The sequence below is a fragment of the Panthera onca genome, chromosome B3, assembly GCF_046562875.1.
Source record: "Panthera onca isolate mPanOnc1 chromosome B3, mPanOnc1 haplotype 2, whole genome shotgun sequence".
Taxonomy (NCBI): Eukaryota; Metazoa; Chordata; class Mammalia; order Carnivora; family Felidae; genus Panthera; species Panthera onca.
In genome coordinates this window covers 52,901,498-52,918,999 of record NC_138344.1, presented here as the reverse complement: position 1 = coordinate 52,918,999, position 17,502 = coordinate 52,901,498, and the positions used below count along the sequence as shown (strand labels likewise).

The following is a 17,502-nucleotide window of genomic DNA, read 5'->3' as shown; positions in this document are numbered from 1 at the left end:
TAAAACTTTGGTAAACTTAGAGAAATGTGTGTCTTACTGTTGTTGGGTGCAACATTCATTGTAAGCTAATTAGATCAAGTTACATATTATAGTGTTCAAATCTGGGATATTTTTGTGATTTTTCCTGTTTGTTCTATCAGTTACTGAGAGGCATATTAAAACTTCCATCATGACTCTAGAGTGCATACATATTTTTAAATTCTGCCAAGTTTTGCTTCATATTTTTGAAGTCGTGCTATGAAATACAATTGAATTTAGAATTGCTATGGCCTCCTGGTGGACTGAATTTTTATCATATTAGTTGTTCCTCTTTATCTCTAGTAATGCTTCTTGCCTCAAAGTTTACTTTGGTATTAGTTCAGCTCCCCTGTTTTCCTTAGGTTTAGGCTTATATGGTATATCTTTTTTTCCTTCCTTCATTTGACCTACTTGTACCCTGATATTTAAGGTGTGTCTTTTAAAAGCAGTATATTGTTGGGTTTCTGATAATTTCTGTCTTTTGATTGACCTATTAGGCCATTTACATTTCATATAATTATTGATTCAGTGGGTTTAATTTTACCATCTTGCTTTTCTTATTTTCTTTTGTCCCATCTGTTCTGTAGTCCTTTTTCTTTTTTTTCCTGCCTTCTGTCAGTTAAATCAACTATTTTGAACATTTTTGTATTTTAAAATTTTTATTGAAGTGAAATTAATGTAACATAAAATTAACCACTTTAAAGTTAACTTAGTACATTCACAATGTTGTGCAACCACCATTCCTCTCTCTCTAGTTCCAAAACATTCTCATCACCTCCAAAGGAAACCCCATGCCCCCTAAGCAGTCACTGCCCATTTTCCCCTCCCCTCTTCCCTAGTTAAGACAAGTGTGCATTCTGTCTCCATAGATTATGGATAAATCAAATACTTTTTTTTTTATCATTCCATTTCCTCTTCTATTAGCTTGTTATTATGCATTCTCTTAGTGGTTACCTCAGGTTATAACGCACATCTATGACTTATTAGATTTTACTTCAAATTAGAACTTTTATAGCTTCCAGGGCAAGGAAACTGTTTTAGACATGCTCCAATTTTTGTCTCCTCAACCTTGTGCAGCTGCTGAGAGCCAAGGTTAGCTCACTAAACTCTTAGGTTCCTCTTTCTGCTTGGCTTCGTATCCACTTGCCTTAAACTATGAATCAGCAAGAACGTTATGGGACAAAGTGCTGGCAGAGCATTCAATTCAATCACTTCACTTGGTTTTCTTCTCTCTGAGATTCTGTTTCCTCAAGTCCTGCCTGCCAAGGTCTCTCTCCAACACCTTTTACTTTCTCCCTCCCTCCCTCCCTCCCTCTCTCCCTCCTTCCTTCCTTCCTTCCTTCCTTCCTCTCATTCTTTCTTTGTTTCTTTCTTTGTTTCTTTCTTCCTTTCTTTCTTTTCCTTCCTTCCTTCCTTCCTTGCCTTTTGTATCTCATCTAGCTTTTTGAGATGTTCTCAGTGGGAGGGCTGGTCACAAGTTACTCCGCCTTTCTCAGGAACAGAAATCTGGCTCCCTCACTTTATAGCAAGGAAGCAGAGGTCTGGAGGGGAAGTGGTTGTCTAGTTTCATCCTGCTAATTAAGGCAGAGCTGGAATTAGAAATCAGGTCTCCTGATACCCATTCCAGTGCTGTTTCCACTAGAGCATGTTGGGCAACAAGATGATCTTTATCAAACACCCACCCAAGCCATAATTCATTTATTAAACAAATATTTTTGAAGGTCTTGCTCTGTGCCAAGCATTGGGCAAATAAATGTGTCTTTTTTTTTCCTGACTGCTTTTGAGATATTCTCTTTGTCTTGTTTTTCAGAAGTTTTATTATGATATATGTAGGTGTGGTCTTCTTTGTATTTACTTTATTTAGAGATGATATACCTTCTTAAATCTATAGCTTGAGGTTTTTCACCCATTTTGGAAACATCTCAACAATTACGTCTCAAATATCTTATCTGCTTCATGCTTTTCTCCCTCTTGTTTGGAGACTCCAGTTACATGTATGCAATACTTACAGGAATTATATACAACCTTGGCAGGGGGTGTGGATCAGGCAGGTCTATTATTTAAGAAATAGGTTTAGCTCCCTGTTGCAGAGACATAGAATAACAGTGGCTTAAATAAAATCATTTGTTTCTCTTTTATTTAATAGGCTGGAGGTAGGCATTCTAGTTTTCCAGCAGTGGCTCTGCTCCTCAGTTGTTGACCTCATCTGCCTGAACCAGTATGGCTTTCACTACATCTTTGCTCCAGTCAGATGGATGGAAGACGTGGGTAAGAAGTTTCTCCTCAGAGTTTCTCCCTGGAGGTTGTCTACCTCACTGTATTTCACTGACTGAAATTTGGTCAGTTTGCCACAACTAACTGCAAGGAGGGGGGGCAGGGAAATGTAATCTTTATTCTGGGAGGTCATTTCTTATGCTAAGATTTAGAGAGTCTATTGCTTTGAGACAAAAGGAGATACTAAGTACTGGGGGACAATTAGCATCCTCTTCCACAGAAATGAATCATAATACAAGGCAACAGGTTCCAAACTAAGGCCTCAGAGGAAGAAGTTGGAAAAAGTGTCATAAAAGAAGTAACATCTGACTCGGCATTGAAGGGTGAATAGGAGTTTACTGAGGGAAAAAATGATCAAATGACACTCCAGGCAGGAATACTGGCAGAAGCACTTGATTCTTGAGAGCAGAGCTCACATATCTTTTTTCGTATTTCTAACCCCAGTGACTGGTACATAACATCTTACTATGTTGATATTGTCAAATGGAATCAATTGTGAGGGCAGAAGGAGAGGGAGTGTTTCACTCTGGAGACTGGAGGCCTTGTGGAGCTGGAAAGGCAGTCATTAACATCATCATGGATATGGGAGAGGATTCATGCCACTCTACATACATTGAGATCTAAGGTGGAAACAAGCATGCTAAGTTGAAATTGCCCTGGGAGACAGCTTGGGCAGCAGTGGGGACTGGAGATGTGGTGTGGGGGTTGTCCTTGGGAGAGTGACAACTGAGGCTATTTTGAGAGGCTACTGTCTTCTAAGGAGAAAATGTATTGAGAATAAAAAGGCTAGGCAAGGACTGAACCTCTGTAATGAAGCAAAAGAAAGAGGAAGCAGAAAGGCCGGCTGTGCAGGGCAGGCTGCACTTGAGAGCTTTCAGAGGCCTCTTTCCTCTCTGAGGGGCTCCCCGACTCTTCCAGACTGTCTGCTCCCCTGGACCTGGCCCACCTCCTTTCTGTGACTTGTTCTTCCCTTGATGCCTGCTAGCTTTCAATTAATGACTAATTCAATTTCATGTTCATTAAACTTTCATCAGATAATTATATTTCATCCATAAAAGGATTTGAGGCAGCATTCTAGCTTAATTTTTATCATACAAGTAATCCATATTCACTGTTAAAAGTATCAGAAAATATAATTAAACAAAAGAAAGGATATTAAAATTACCCATGATCCCTCCACCTAGATTGTTAGCATTTGGTACATATGTGTTCAGATTTATCTATGCTCTCTCCTTCACTAATAGTATCAATTAGTGCTAATCTTAAAAAAATTTTTTTCTATCTCAGAAGAGAGTGAGCACACACAAACCAGTGGGGGAGAGGGGTAGAAGGGGAGGGGGGAAAGAGGCAGAGAGAGAGAGAGAGAGAGAGAGAGAGAAAGGGAGAGAATCATAAGCAGGCTCCACACTCAGCACAGAGCCCAACATGGGGCTCGATCCCACAACCCTGGGATCATGACCTGAACTGAAATCCAGAGTCCAACTCAACCAACTGAGCCACCCAGGTGCCACAACAATTGGTTATATTTTTGAGCCGTATGTTCCAGCCACCGTTATGTTTGATATCTGTATTACATTGTTTAAACCTCATAGCGGCCTATGACATAGTTATTACTACTATCCTAATATTATATAGATAAGGAAACTGAAGCACAGAGGTTTGAAATTTACCCAGAGTGTGTTATTATTTTTTTAAATATAGTTGACACAGAATATTAAATTAGTTTCATGTGTGCAATTTAGTGATTTGACAAGTTTGTGTATTCGATTATGTTCACCATAAGTGTAGCGACCGTCTATCTTATTACATCACTATTACAGTATCATTAACTGTATTCCTTATGCTCTGCTTTTTATTCCTGTGACTTACTCATTCCATAGGTGGAGGCCTGTATCTCCCACTGCCCTTCACCCATTTTGCCCATCTCTGTACCACTATCTCTTCTGGCAACCATCAGTTTGTTCTCTGTATTTATAGTTCTGATTCTGCTTTTTGTTTGTGTATTCATTTTTAGATTCCATTTATGAGTGAAATCACATGATCTTTGTCTTTCTCAATCTGACTTATTTCACTTAGCGTTATACCTTCTGGGTCCATCCATCTTGTCTCAAATGGCACGATCTCATCCTTTTTTATGGCTGTGTAATATTCCATTGCGCGCACGCGCGTGCACGCGTGTGTACATTTTCCTTATCCATTCGCCTGTTGATGTCTTTCATGTCTTGGCTATTGTAAATAATCCTGTAATAAATGTAAAGATGCATGTATCTTTTCAAGTGTTTTTGGTTTCCCTGGGTTAATACTCAGTAGTTGAATTATTGGATCACATAGTATTTTTTTAATGTTTATTTATTTATTTTGAGAGAGAGAGAGCATGCAAACAGGGGGAGGGGCAGACAGAGGAGAGAGAGAATCTCAAGCAGGCTCCACACTAATACTCCAGAGCCTGACATGGGGCTTGACCCCACAAACCATGAGATCATGGTTTGAGCTGAAATCAAGAATCAGTCGCTCAACTGACTGAGCCACATGGTATTTCTAATTTTTTAAGTTTATTTATTTATTTTGATTGACAGAGAGAGAGAGAGAGAGAGCAGGGAAGGGGCAGAGAGAGAGAGAGAGAGAGAGAGAGAGAGAATATCCCAAGCAGGCTACATACTGTCAGCTGAGAGGCCAATGCAGGGCTTGATCTCATGAACCGTGAGATCATGATGTGAACCAAAATCAATAGTTGGATGCTTAACCGACTGAGACACCCAAGCGCCCCCATGGTATTTCTATTTTTAATTTTTTGAGAAACCTCCATAATGTTTTCCATAGTGGCTGTACCAATTTATATTCCCACCAACAGTGATGAGCATTCCTTTTTCTCCACATCCTTGCTAACATTGGTATTTCTTGTCTTCCTGATTTTAGTTATTCTAACAGGCATGAGGTAATATCTCATTGTCATTTTGAGTTGCATTTCCCTGATGATTAGTGATCATCATGTGCCTGTTGGTCATCTGTATATCTTCTTTGGAAAAATGTCTATTCAGGTCCTTAGCCCATTTTTTAATTGGATTGTTTGTTTTTTTGGTGTTGAGTTGTATGAATTATTTATGTATTTTGGATATTAACCTCTTGTCAGATATATCATTTGCAAATATCTTCTGCCAGTCAGTAGGTTGCCTTTTTGTTTGGTTGATGGTTTCCTTTGCTGTGCAGAAGCTTTTTACTTTAATGTTGTTTTAGGAGACGTATCTAGAAAAATGTTGCTATGGCTAATGTCAGATAAATTACTGCCTGTGTTCTCTTCTAACACTTTTATGGCTTCAGGTCTCAGGTTTAGGTCTTTAGGCCATTTTGAGTTTATTTTTGTATGTGGGGTTAGAAAGTAGTTCACTTTCATTCTTTTGCATGTAGCTGTCCATTTTTCCCAGCACCATTTATTAAAAAGACTGTCTTTCTCCCCATTATATATTCTTGCCTCCTTTGCCATAGGATTAGTTGGACATATAAATGTAGGTTTATTTCTGGGATCTCTATCCTATTCTGTTGATCTATATGTCTGTAACTAGTATATTATTCTAACCTATGGTAATACCAGTTTGTTTTTTGACTTCTGATTATGAAAAATTTTCAAATTTATAGGTAAGCAGAGGGAATAGAATGATGAAGTCCTGTGCAGCCAACACCCAGCTTCAACAGCCATCAATTCATTAATTTGGTTTTACCCATTCTCCTAGCCAGCTCCACCCCAATTATTCTAAAGTGAATCCCATCCATCACACTATTTCATCCACAATGCATAGCTCCATAAACAAGGGCCCTTTTAAAATGTAACCACAGTCCTGTTAGCACTACCTGTCCAAGTGAGCAACTCCCTAACATCATCACTTTCTAATAGTGATGATCTAATCTCCCCAGTTTTCTCATAAATATTTCCTCACTGTTTATTTAAATCAGGACCACACATGCTCCTTCATAGTGTTGGGGCTGGAATTCACACCCAGATTGGTCTAGCCCCAAACCCATGCTCTTTCCAAACACCAAATTCACATTATGAATTGAAAAATCTGTGTGGTTTATACTACATTTAACTTAGACATATGTATATATACAACAATTTGTTGAGTTTTAGGTATTAATTAAGGCAGTAAAGCTAAGGTATTAATTTGTAATTTCCTGTTTACTAAGGAATTGGTGGAAAACCTCTATAATCTGCCAAGTTTCTCTTCTTATGTCCTGCAGGTATTTTGATCTCTAAGGAGTTTTCTACTCTATTTTTGTCTCACAATTTATTGTTCTGAGATTGTTATTTCCATATACAAAGATCTTTGTTGTTATTTTCATTCATCTATCCATTCATCCAACAAATTAATTGAGTATCTATTATTTGCCAGAGACTGTGACTGACAGATATGGGCCCAATTCCTGTGGACCTATATTCATTCGTATGCGGGAGAGAGACAAACCAAAAGCAAATGGACAAATTATTACAACAATTTTAAATTGCGATGAATACCATGTAAAAGCAGCAAGGAGTGAATGTAGAGAAGGATGGTAGAAATTACTATCAGAAATGATTTGCTTTTACTTGCTCAAAGTTCTTTTTAAGTGCATCCTCCATTATTGGTATTTACAAGAGATTGCATCTTTAAATATGCTTTTTGCTAACTGCTTGTGGCTTGATATCTGTTAATCTCCAGTAGCTTCCTTTTCTTTATTTGTGACGTTGCCATTTTGCTCCTCCACCTCTTTAATGTGTGCCATGTTCTGCTGACGATGTGACGATGCTGACGGTGGGACTTGGCACTTGGTTTGTTTGGTGAAAAGAGGAACTTCCATTCTGAGTTTAAGCAGAAGAGATCTCCCATTAGGCGGAAACATGGTTATCATAATGCTAGTTAGATCACTCTTCTGGGTGCTGTTGTTCTGTCCATGAAAATGTTTTTTAAATGGAGTTGGTAGATATTTATTGAAAATATTTAAGTGATATAAAAGTTTATACATGAACTAAAGTCTCTATCAACCCACTCTCCTTCCATTCTCATTCCTCAAGTATAAGCCCTAGTGGCATATCTGGATGACCCCCTCTATCTTTTCCTATGTGTTTGAGGTGAGGAAGAATAGATTGGAGAATGGGACCAGCTCACACAGATGGGTGGGATGGAGAGTCTGTGGGCGATGCTTATTATGAGAACCCTCCCTTGTGGGCAGCCAGAGTCTTCAGTGGTTATGACACCTCAGGGCCCTGTGAGCTATTTTGTTTTGGCCTAGGTGGTTACTGTTCTTTGGGAAGTTTACCTTTTGAGCTGGATACAGCTTAGCATATCACTTATCACTTCGCAATTTTTGGAGATAAAAATATAACAAATAGTGTTTATGACCCTCTTGTCATTGTAGGGCTGCTAGTTATTCTCCAGATTGAACAAATGTGAAAGGAGATGATTTGGCACCATCAAAATCATCAAATTTAACATAATAGGCCATTTGAAGGCAAATTCAAAAGGGATGTTCAATTAATGTTTCAACGGACACTACAACTGCTGAAACAGCGTGAATATGCAAAAGTAGATAAGTGGAAGAATATTAACCATGTAAACACTGATTATTTTTTTAAGTTTATTTATTTATGTTGGGGGTGGGGAGTGCAGAGAAAGAGAGGGAGAGAGAATCCCAAGCAGACTCCATGCACTCAGTGCAGAGAGAGATGTAGGACTCCGTCTTAACAAACTGTGAGATCATGACCTGAGCCAAAATCAAGAGTCAGATGCTCAGCTGACTGAGCCACTCAGGTGCCCTAGCACTGGTTAGTAAATAAAATACATTTCGTTCACTATTTTTTAAAAATATTTATTTTAGAGGGAGGGAGAGAGACAGAGCATGAGCGGGGGAGGGACAGAGAGAGAGGGAGACACAGAATCTGAAGCAGGCTCCAGACTCTGAGTTGTCAGCACAGAGCCCGACTGGGGCTCAAACTCATGAACCACAAGATTATGAGCTTAAGTCGGATGCTTAACTGAGCCACCCAGGCGCCCCTAGTTCACTATTCTTTAAGGGAAATACTTTGATCTCATTTTGGGTATATGTATGAATTTATATACAATTTTCTGAAACTTGCTGTTTTCACTCAACAGTATCTATACTACATACAGTTCTACCTCATTCTTTTGGTAGAATGCATAGTATTCCATAGCATGGATATTCTGTACTGTATATAACCACTTTTCTATTGGTAGATATTAAGGATGCCTATAACTGTGTACTATTGTCAATAACATTGAAGCAAGTAGCTTTGTACAGATATCCTTGAATGTGTGTGTATTTCCATAGGATAGATTTCTAAAAGTGAATCTGAGTCAAAGGGTATATATATACGTATATATATACGTATATATATGTATACGTATATATATATACGTATATATACGTATATATATACATATATATATATATATTTGAAATGTTGATAGACTTATAAGATTATCTTCTAAAGATGTTAAAACAAAGCACAGTGTATGAAAGAGCTCTATTCTTTAAACCCTACTCCCACTTGATATTATCAGGTCTTTACATGTTCCCAATATGATAGGTTTCATATCAATTGCTCTGATAACTAGGGAGGCTGATCATTTTTTTTTTCGTTACATGTATTAGCCATTTGCATTTCTTACTCTGAAAGTGTCTTGTCTATTTCTTTAGTTCATTTTTCTGTTGAGCTATTTATTTTCTTTTTTAAAAAAATGTTTGTTTTGAGAGAGAGAAGGTGAGAGCGAGTGCTCGTGAGCAGGGGGAGGGGCAGAGAGAGAGAGAGAGAGAGAGGGAGAGAGAATCCTAAGCAGGCTCCTTGCTGTCAGCACAGAGCCAGGCATGGGGGCTCTGTCTCAACAAACTGTGATATCATGGCCTGAACCAAAATCAAGTCAGATGCTTAACTGACTGATCCACCCAGGCACCCCTACTTATTTATTTTCATGTTGATTTCTAGGAGCTCTATTTTATATCATAGGGATATTAACTTCTGGATTGTTACCTACATTGTACATATTTTCCAGTTGTTTTTTGTTGTCAAATGTTATCATAATTGTAATCATATTTTTTGCTACACGGAAAGAAATGTTTTCATTTTAAGGAGCCAAGATTTCAGGCTATTTTTTTCTGGCTTCTAGGTTCTACTTTCCCCAATATTAACCATTAACCATCTTCTTTGACTGTACTTGCTGAAGTGCTTCCTATTTAGCTACTTCATGCACAGTAGTAGGTAGGCTATAATCAGTGGGAAGGAGAATGAAGCAAGAGAGAGAAAGAAAGATGAGATGAAAAAAGGAAGAGGGAAGAAGAGCGAAGAGGGAGGAGAGAACTGAAGCCAAGAATTCTTAGCAGAATCTGCTAGCTCTTGTTCTTGTCTCTAACCTTCAAATGGCTCTTGCTTTCCCCACAGACCCTTCTAGGAAAGCTAATCATGGGAATGGGAGATACTTGTGTTTCTCAAGCTCCAGTCCCTGCTGCCCCTAATGGCTTTCCATGCTGTTACCTTCCTAGAAATGCTCCAGATTCCTTTTTCAGCCACAACCCCCATTTCTCATGGCTTTTCTGGGGTGGGGCTTTAGGCTCTTTCCTCAAAACAAGACAAAACCTGATGCTCTACCTAAGAATGTCTTTTAGGACACATTCCATTGGAGGTGTGGGAGGTAATTTTAGGTGGTACATAAAATAACTTTGAATCAAAGTTGAGATAGTTATTTCCTTTCTAATTGCTTCCTAATCTTTCTGATTGTATCAAGGAGAAATTTAGCATGATGGTAATGTTTTCCACACCTCCCTAACTCATGCTAATCTCACTCCTTAACCAAAAAATAGGCCCCAGGATGGCATCCTTTAGTAGACAACTATTTAGTTAGAATTTCACAACATGTATTGTTTTCATTGTATTTATTTTCTATAGCTACATTCTATTTGTGGGAAATGATTATAGTAGGGATTTAGAGTAGAGATATAAAGTTTCCTTTTAAAGTGTATTTATTTTTAGAAAAACAGAGTCAACAATAGTACAGATGGTACTGGCATAAAATAAAACTCATGCCAGTGATACCCCATAAGTGGGAGTTTGGGAAGCAGGGAGCCACCTCAGTCATAGCCCCCCATCAGCTCTATTTCCCTTCATTCCACCCCTTGCCTAGGGGCATCTACTACCCCAGTCCCGCCTGTCCCCAAATTCTAGCTCCCTCTCTGCTCTTCCAATCATGTCAATACTGACCAGCTCTTGGAGCTCCCTTTTCTAAAGGAATTTACATTGGTATGTTAATGGGTGTTACCTGTTCAATTTAATCATGTCATTTTAATAATCACAGATCTCTTAGCTCATAAGAGAAAATGAAAAGAGCCTGTAAGTTCTGTGGTCATATAGGTGTCGGTCTAATTCTTGCCTTAAGCAAATATTAACTGTGACTTTGGCACGTCAATTAACCCAAAGAGCAAGTTTATCATACTGGGACTTTAGGGAAGGGAGGAAGACAGCCTTATAGGGATACAGGCAAAGCCTTTAAAAAGATCTCTCTACTCCTAGCTAGAACAATTAGACCAGAAAAAAAAAAATGCATCCAATCTGGAAAGGAAGAAGTAAAATAATCTCTGTTCATAGATGACATGATCTTATATGTAAAAAACCCTAAAGATTCCACATACAAAAAAAAACCCCGTTAGAACTAATAAATGAATTCAGCACAGTTGCAGGATACAAAATCAACACTCAAAAATCAACATTTCTATACACTAACAATGAACAGTTTGGAAGGGAAATTAATAAAACAATTCCATTTATATAAAAAGGATAAAATACTTAGTAATAAACTTAACCAAGTAGGCAGTAGACCTATACATTGAAAACTACAAAATGTTGCTGAAAGAAATTAAAGAAGATAAGAAATTAATTGGAAGAAGAGAAATAAATGGAAAGTCATCCTGTGTTAATGGATTGGGAGACTTAATAGTGTTGATGTTCATATTCACCCCAAGTAATCTTCAGATTCAGTGAAATTCCTATCAAAATAACAATGGAATTTTTTTGGTAGCAATAGAAAAATAATCCTAAATTTCATATGGCATTTCAAATGATCCTGAATAGCCAAAACAATCAATCTTCAGAAAGAACAAAGCTAAAGGCCTCATGCTTCCTGATTTCAAAATATATTACAAAACTATAGTGATCAAAACAATATGGTATTGGCAGAAAGACTAACACTGAGACCAATGGAAAAGGAAAGAGAGCCCAGAAATAAACTGTTGCAGATATGGCCAAATGGTCTTCAACAAGGGTGCTGAGACTGCATCATGGGGCAAGGATAGTGTCTTCAACAAATGGTGATGGGCAAACTGGAGAACCACATGCAAAATAATGAAAATGGACTCTTCTTTTACATCATATACAGAAATTAGCAAAGTGGATTAAAGACCTAAATGTAAGACCTGAGACTAAATATTGTAGAAGGAAACACAGGGAAAGCTTCATGAAATGGAATTGGCAATTATTCCTTGGATATGAAACCAAAAGCACAGATAACCAAAACAAAAATAGAAAAATGAGATAACATCAAACTTAAAATCTTCTGCATGGCAAAGGAAACAATCAACAAAGTGAAAAGGCAACCTACAGAATTGGAGAAAATATTTGCAAACCATATACCTGATAAGGTGTTAATGTCTAAAATATATAAGGAACTCCTCCAACTTAAAAACAACAATAACAAACAAAACATGGGCAAAGGACTTGAATAGACATTTCTTCAAAAAAGATAGATGAAAGGCCAACAAACATGAAAAGAAGCTCAACATCACTAATCATCAGGGAAAAGTAAATCAAAACCTTAGTGAGATATCTCCTTGATGGCCACTATAAAAACAAAACCCAGAAAGTAACAAGTGTTGGTGAGGATGTAGAGAAATTGGAATGCTTGTGTGCTGTTAGTGGGAATATAAAATGATGCTGCAATTAAAAACATAATGGTAAATTTCATATATTAAAAAATAAAAAATAAAAAATAAAAAATAAAAAAAAATAAATAAATAAAAATAAAAACATAATGAAGATTTGTCAAAAAACTAAAAATAGAACTTTCCTGTGATTCAGCAATCCTACCTCTGTGCCCATATCCAAAAGAATAGAAAACAAAATTGTGAAGAGATATTTGCACACCTATGTTCACTGTAACATTATTCACAATAGTGAAGATGTGGAAGCAGCCTAAATACCCAGCAGTGGATGAGTGGATAAAGAAGATGTAGTATGAACACACACACACACTCACTCACTCACTCACTCACTCACTGGAGTATTTACTCAGCCTGAAGAAGGAAATCCTGTCATGTGCTACAAAGTGTACGAACCTGGAGGACATTGTGCTAAGTGAAATCAGCCAATCACAAAAAAGACAAATACTGCCAGATTCTGCTTATATGAGGTGTCAAAAGTAGTCAAACTCTTAAAAAGTAAAATGGAGGTTGCCAGGGGCTGAGGGGAGGAGGAAATGAGGATTGTTGTTCAATAGATATCTAGTTTCATCATGCAAAATGAATAAGTTCCAGGGGCACTTGGGTGGTGCAGCCAGTTCAGCATCCAACTCTTGATTTCTGCTCAAGTCATGATCTCATGGTTCCTGAATTCAAGCCCTGCATCAGGCTTTACACTGAGGGCGCAGAGCCTACCAAGAATTCTCTTTCTCTCCCTCTCTCTCTGCCCTTCCCCTCTCACTGTCTCTCACTCAAATAAATAAACTTAAAAAAAATTAAGAAGAAAAAGAAAAGCCCTAGCGATCTCTTCTACAACAGTATGCATACAGTTATCAATACTGTACTGTACACTTAAAAATTGTTAAGGGGTTAAATTGATATTTTATTAATTTATTTATTTATAATTATTTATAATGATATAAAAGTCCCTCCTTGCCAAATAGCATTATTCATAATAGCCCAAACTGAAATTACCTAAATGCCTGTCAGCAGGAGGGTAGATAAATAAAATGTACCTGAGTTTCTCAATGGAATACTACACAACAATGAGAATAAAGAACCACAACTACAAGAAATAGTATGGGTGAAACTCATAAGCATAATGTCGAGCAAAAGAAGCCAGACACAAGCGAGTTCATACTGTGTGATTCCACTTCCAAAAAGTACAAAACAGGCACAACTCGTGTGCTGTTAGAAGTCAGCATGGGGCTCCCCCTGGGGTGGAGGGTAGTGCCTGGAAGAGGTCATGGGCAGGGCTCCTGGGGCATGCTTGTGCTTCTTGACCTATGTGTTTGTTTCACAAGTGTGTTCACTTTGGAAAAATTCATTGGGCTGAGCACACGTGATATAGACACTTTTCTCTATGCCAATTATTCTTCATTGCAAAAAAATTTTAAACTATTAAAAAAAAAGCCCTTCCCACCATTTTGTGTATTATGTAGCCAAAGCTCCTTTTGGTGTCAGCAAAATGGGGAAGGATTGTTATCTACTTTATAGAAAGAGGAAGAGGAATCAGGAGAACCAAGGGGATCGGAAGAGCAAGTCCCAGAAACACCTCTGGTTTGGGACCTGCTCCGAGGAGGGGCTTCCTTCACCAGGACACAGGTAATGAGCTCCAGGAGGTCCCCATGAGAAGTGGTCCTGACTGGCGCTGGTGGAGCTGGTGCCCACCATGGCTCCTCCTCACCTTCCTCCTCATCCTTCCAGCTGCACTTTCCCGACTGAGGCTGCGAACCAGGTATGCCAGCCCAGGAATTAAAAAGGCCGGCAAGGTACATTCCCAAACCAGTGCACAAGTGAAGGGCACAGCTGGCCCACACTATGTTCCAGGGAGCCTAGGGTGGTTCTTCCTATGAGATTTGAAGGACTGTTTACAGCTTCTGTAGGTGTTCCCTTTGTTAGTTATTTTCACTATGTGTTCCTGTGGCTTGGCAGTGATAAGCAGCCTGAGGGCCACTAGGAGGGAAGGCAAAGGTGTGCTGATTGGGGGAAGAAGTTGGGGGCTGATTGGGCCAGGTGTGTTCTTGGAAGGAGAGAATTTTGGGATCCAGGAGGCAAGAAGTGGATGGGGCATAGCCCAGAGGGGAGCAGAAGCAGGGATCCCAGGGTGGGCTGAGGAAGAGCAGGGGTGGGGAGCCCTTTGAAGGGCTGATATGGGGCAACTGGCTGAGGCCAGAATGATCCCCACCCCTAAGAATGATCAGAGGGCTCATTGGCTTATGTTCCTAAAGTGTGTTGTACTTATATCCCCAAGTGCCTTTGTCTTTAAACATTTTTTTTGAATTATGAAATACACACATACAAGTAATATTATAGCCATCCATGGAGACTCTTCCTATTTGCCACATTGGATTTAGAGCTCCCTGCCTCTCCAAGGGAAACACAAGCAAAAATGAACTATTGGGACCTCATCAAGATAAAAAGCTTCTGCACAGTGAAGGAAACAATCAACAAACCTAAAAGGCAACTGAGGGAATGGGAGAAGATATTTGAAAATGACATATCTGATAAAGGGTTAGTATTCAAAATGTATAAATAACTGACCAAACTCAACACCCAGAAAACAAATAATCCAGTGAAGAAATGGGTAGAAGACATGAATAGACACTTTTCAAAGAAGACATCCAGATGGCTAACAGACACATGAAAAGATGCTCAACATCACTCATCATCAGGGAAATAAAAATCAAAACCACAGAGAGATACCACCTCACACCTGTCAAAATGGCTAAAATTAACAACTCAGGTAACAACAGATGTTGGCAAGGTTGCAGAGAAAGGGAACCCTTTTGCACTGCTGGTGGGAATGCAAACTGGTGCAACCACCCTGGAAAACAGTATGGAGGTTCCTCAAAAAATTAAAAATAGAACTACCCTATGACCCGGCAATTGCTCTACTAGGTATTTATCTAAAGGATACAAAAATGCTGATACAAAGGGGCATATGCACCCCAATTTTTATAGCAGTGCTATCAACAATAGCCAAAGTATGAAAAGAGCCCTAATGTTAATTGACTGATGAATGGATAAAGGAGATGTGGTATGTGTACCTACACACACACACACACACACACACACACACACACACACACATACTGGAATATTCCTCGGTGATCAAAAAGAATAAAACCTTGCCATTTGCAACAATGTGGATGAAACTAGAGTGTAGTATGGTAGGTGAAATGAGTCAGTCAGAGAAAGACAAATATCATATGATTTCACTCATGTGGAAGTTAAGAAAACAGATGAATGTGGGGAAGGGAAGGAAAAATAAAATAAGATAAAAACAGAGAGGGAGACAAATCATAAGAGACTCTTAAATACAGAGAACAAACTGAGGTTTGCTACAGGGGAGGTGGGTGGGGGATGGGCTAAATGGGTGATGGGCATTAAGGAGGGCACTTGTGATGAGCACTGGATATTATATGTAAGTGATGAATCACTTAACTTTACTCCTGAAACAAATACTGCACTACATGTTAACTAACTTGAATGAAAAAAAAAAAAAAAAAGAACTTGACTCTCACTTTAGAGAAATGAAAGAGTATGGCTAAGTCAAAGCCCTACTACCCTTTCTATCTCCCCCTAGGAATGCCCATTCTCTAGAACTCAGTGCTCATCCTTGTTGTACATGGTTTCAAACATTCCCTGCATTGTTTGCTGGGACTCCAGGGGGGATGTCTATAATCAGAATCCTTGGCCCTACAGAGAGAGTGATGGTTTGGATTCACAGGGACAGAGGCAAGAACTTCTGGGAAGGAGAGGTTGCTCAGGACAAGAAAGCCATGGGGACCTCCAAGTGCCTGGGGAAATGAGGAGAAAGCCAAAGGGGCCTGAGGGCTGGTGCTGGGTTGGGTGAGGGCTGCAGAAGAGCTGTAGGTGGTGGGTCTGCGAGCGCAGATTTTCCCAGGGAAGCGCTGGAAGCAGCGTGTGACCACTTCTTGTGACCCCATAGCCATCAGAAAAACTGCAAAGGTGGTGAAATGCTGTGTGTGATTAATTTCTCGTGGAACTCGGTGGAGGCTCTGCAGTGTGCTTATGCTGGCCAGTGTGGGTGGTGCAGGGGGATGTGGAGGGGCATGGCTGGCTCTGGTTAGTCCAAAAATGCTGGTTGGAGCACAGGAATGTGTGCATCTGGCCTCTCTCCCTCCATTTCTGTTTTTCAAAAATGCTGGGTCTGAAATGTAGAGGATAGAGACTTGCACATGTCTGGAATAATTAGACAAATACCTAATTATTCCATTTCCTCAAGCCAACAACACCCACCCAACTGTGATTCGGCACAGGGGAGTGTGCAGAGATTACCTGGGCCATGTTTCTTGCTCTGAGGGACTCACAGGCCTGTGTCACAGCCCCAGTGAGAGTCTGCTATGGGAAAAGGATCCAGGCTAGTGCTGAAGGACCACGGGGGCATGATAGGTTCCTGCTGATGGGGCAGGAAGATCTTCGCAAAGGAGAGGCACTGAGAGTGAACAGGACATCTCTGGGGGTCAACAGGAGTGGGGGTAGGAGGGGTGAAATGCCTATGGAGGAGGGCACAGGGAAAGGTGAGCTGGACAGGGAGTGAGGCCACATTGCACACACAAGGCATGAAGAAGAACATGATAAGGCCTGTGGCTGTTCCCTGTGGGTGATGGAGACACAGGATTTCTGAAGTTGTGTGATTCAGCCGAGTTCAAGAGGATAATCAAGACTGGATGGAGTTGAGTGAAGAAGGTCGACTGCCATGAGCGTCTGGATGAGACCATTGGCAGTTATCCAGAGCAGCAGCCACCACTTCTCATGTTTAATGAGGACTCCCTGTGTACCAGGTGTGGTGCTGAGTCTTTTACTCACACCCTCTCACTTTCTCCTTCATAGAAGGGGCTAATCTAGCCATGTTGTAGATGAAGAGACTGAGGCTCAGAGAGGTGCAGTAACCTGCCTGAGAAACCGGATGGTAAGTGGAAGAACCAGAATTCCAGTCAGGGCTGTCTGACCTCACATCCTGCTCTAAACCTCTCTGCTACTCTGATCAGACCTGCTGAGAGTCCAGCTACCACTTGAGCATTCCCCAGTCTCCTGGAGGGTCGGCAAGGTCATAAATGCCCACCATTTGGGGTTTGTGTAGAGTAGATGTTCCATCAGGTCACAAGGCCCACTGTCACCATTACAGGAAATGCTATCCATGTGTCCGGGACAAGATGGAGGCTGAGGCTGGGCTGAGAATGGCTGGATGAG

At 39.8% G+C, this 17,502-nt stretch overlaps 1 long non-coding RNA gene across 1 annotated transcript in view; it reads left to right on the top strand.

Moving 5' to 3' along the window:
• The window catches only part of LOC132669120 (uncharacterized), a 39,874-nt gene extending 37,592 nt beyond the window's left edge, over positions 1 to 2,282 (top strand). The window contains exon 3 of the long non-coding RNA XR_009606012.3: positions 2,165 to 2,282. This is a non-coding gene — a long non-coding RNA (uncharacterized LOC132669120). The remainder of the gene's footprint in view (positions 1 to 2,164) is intronic.
• Positions 2,283 to 17,502: the final 15,220 nt, after the last annotated feature.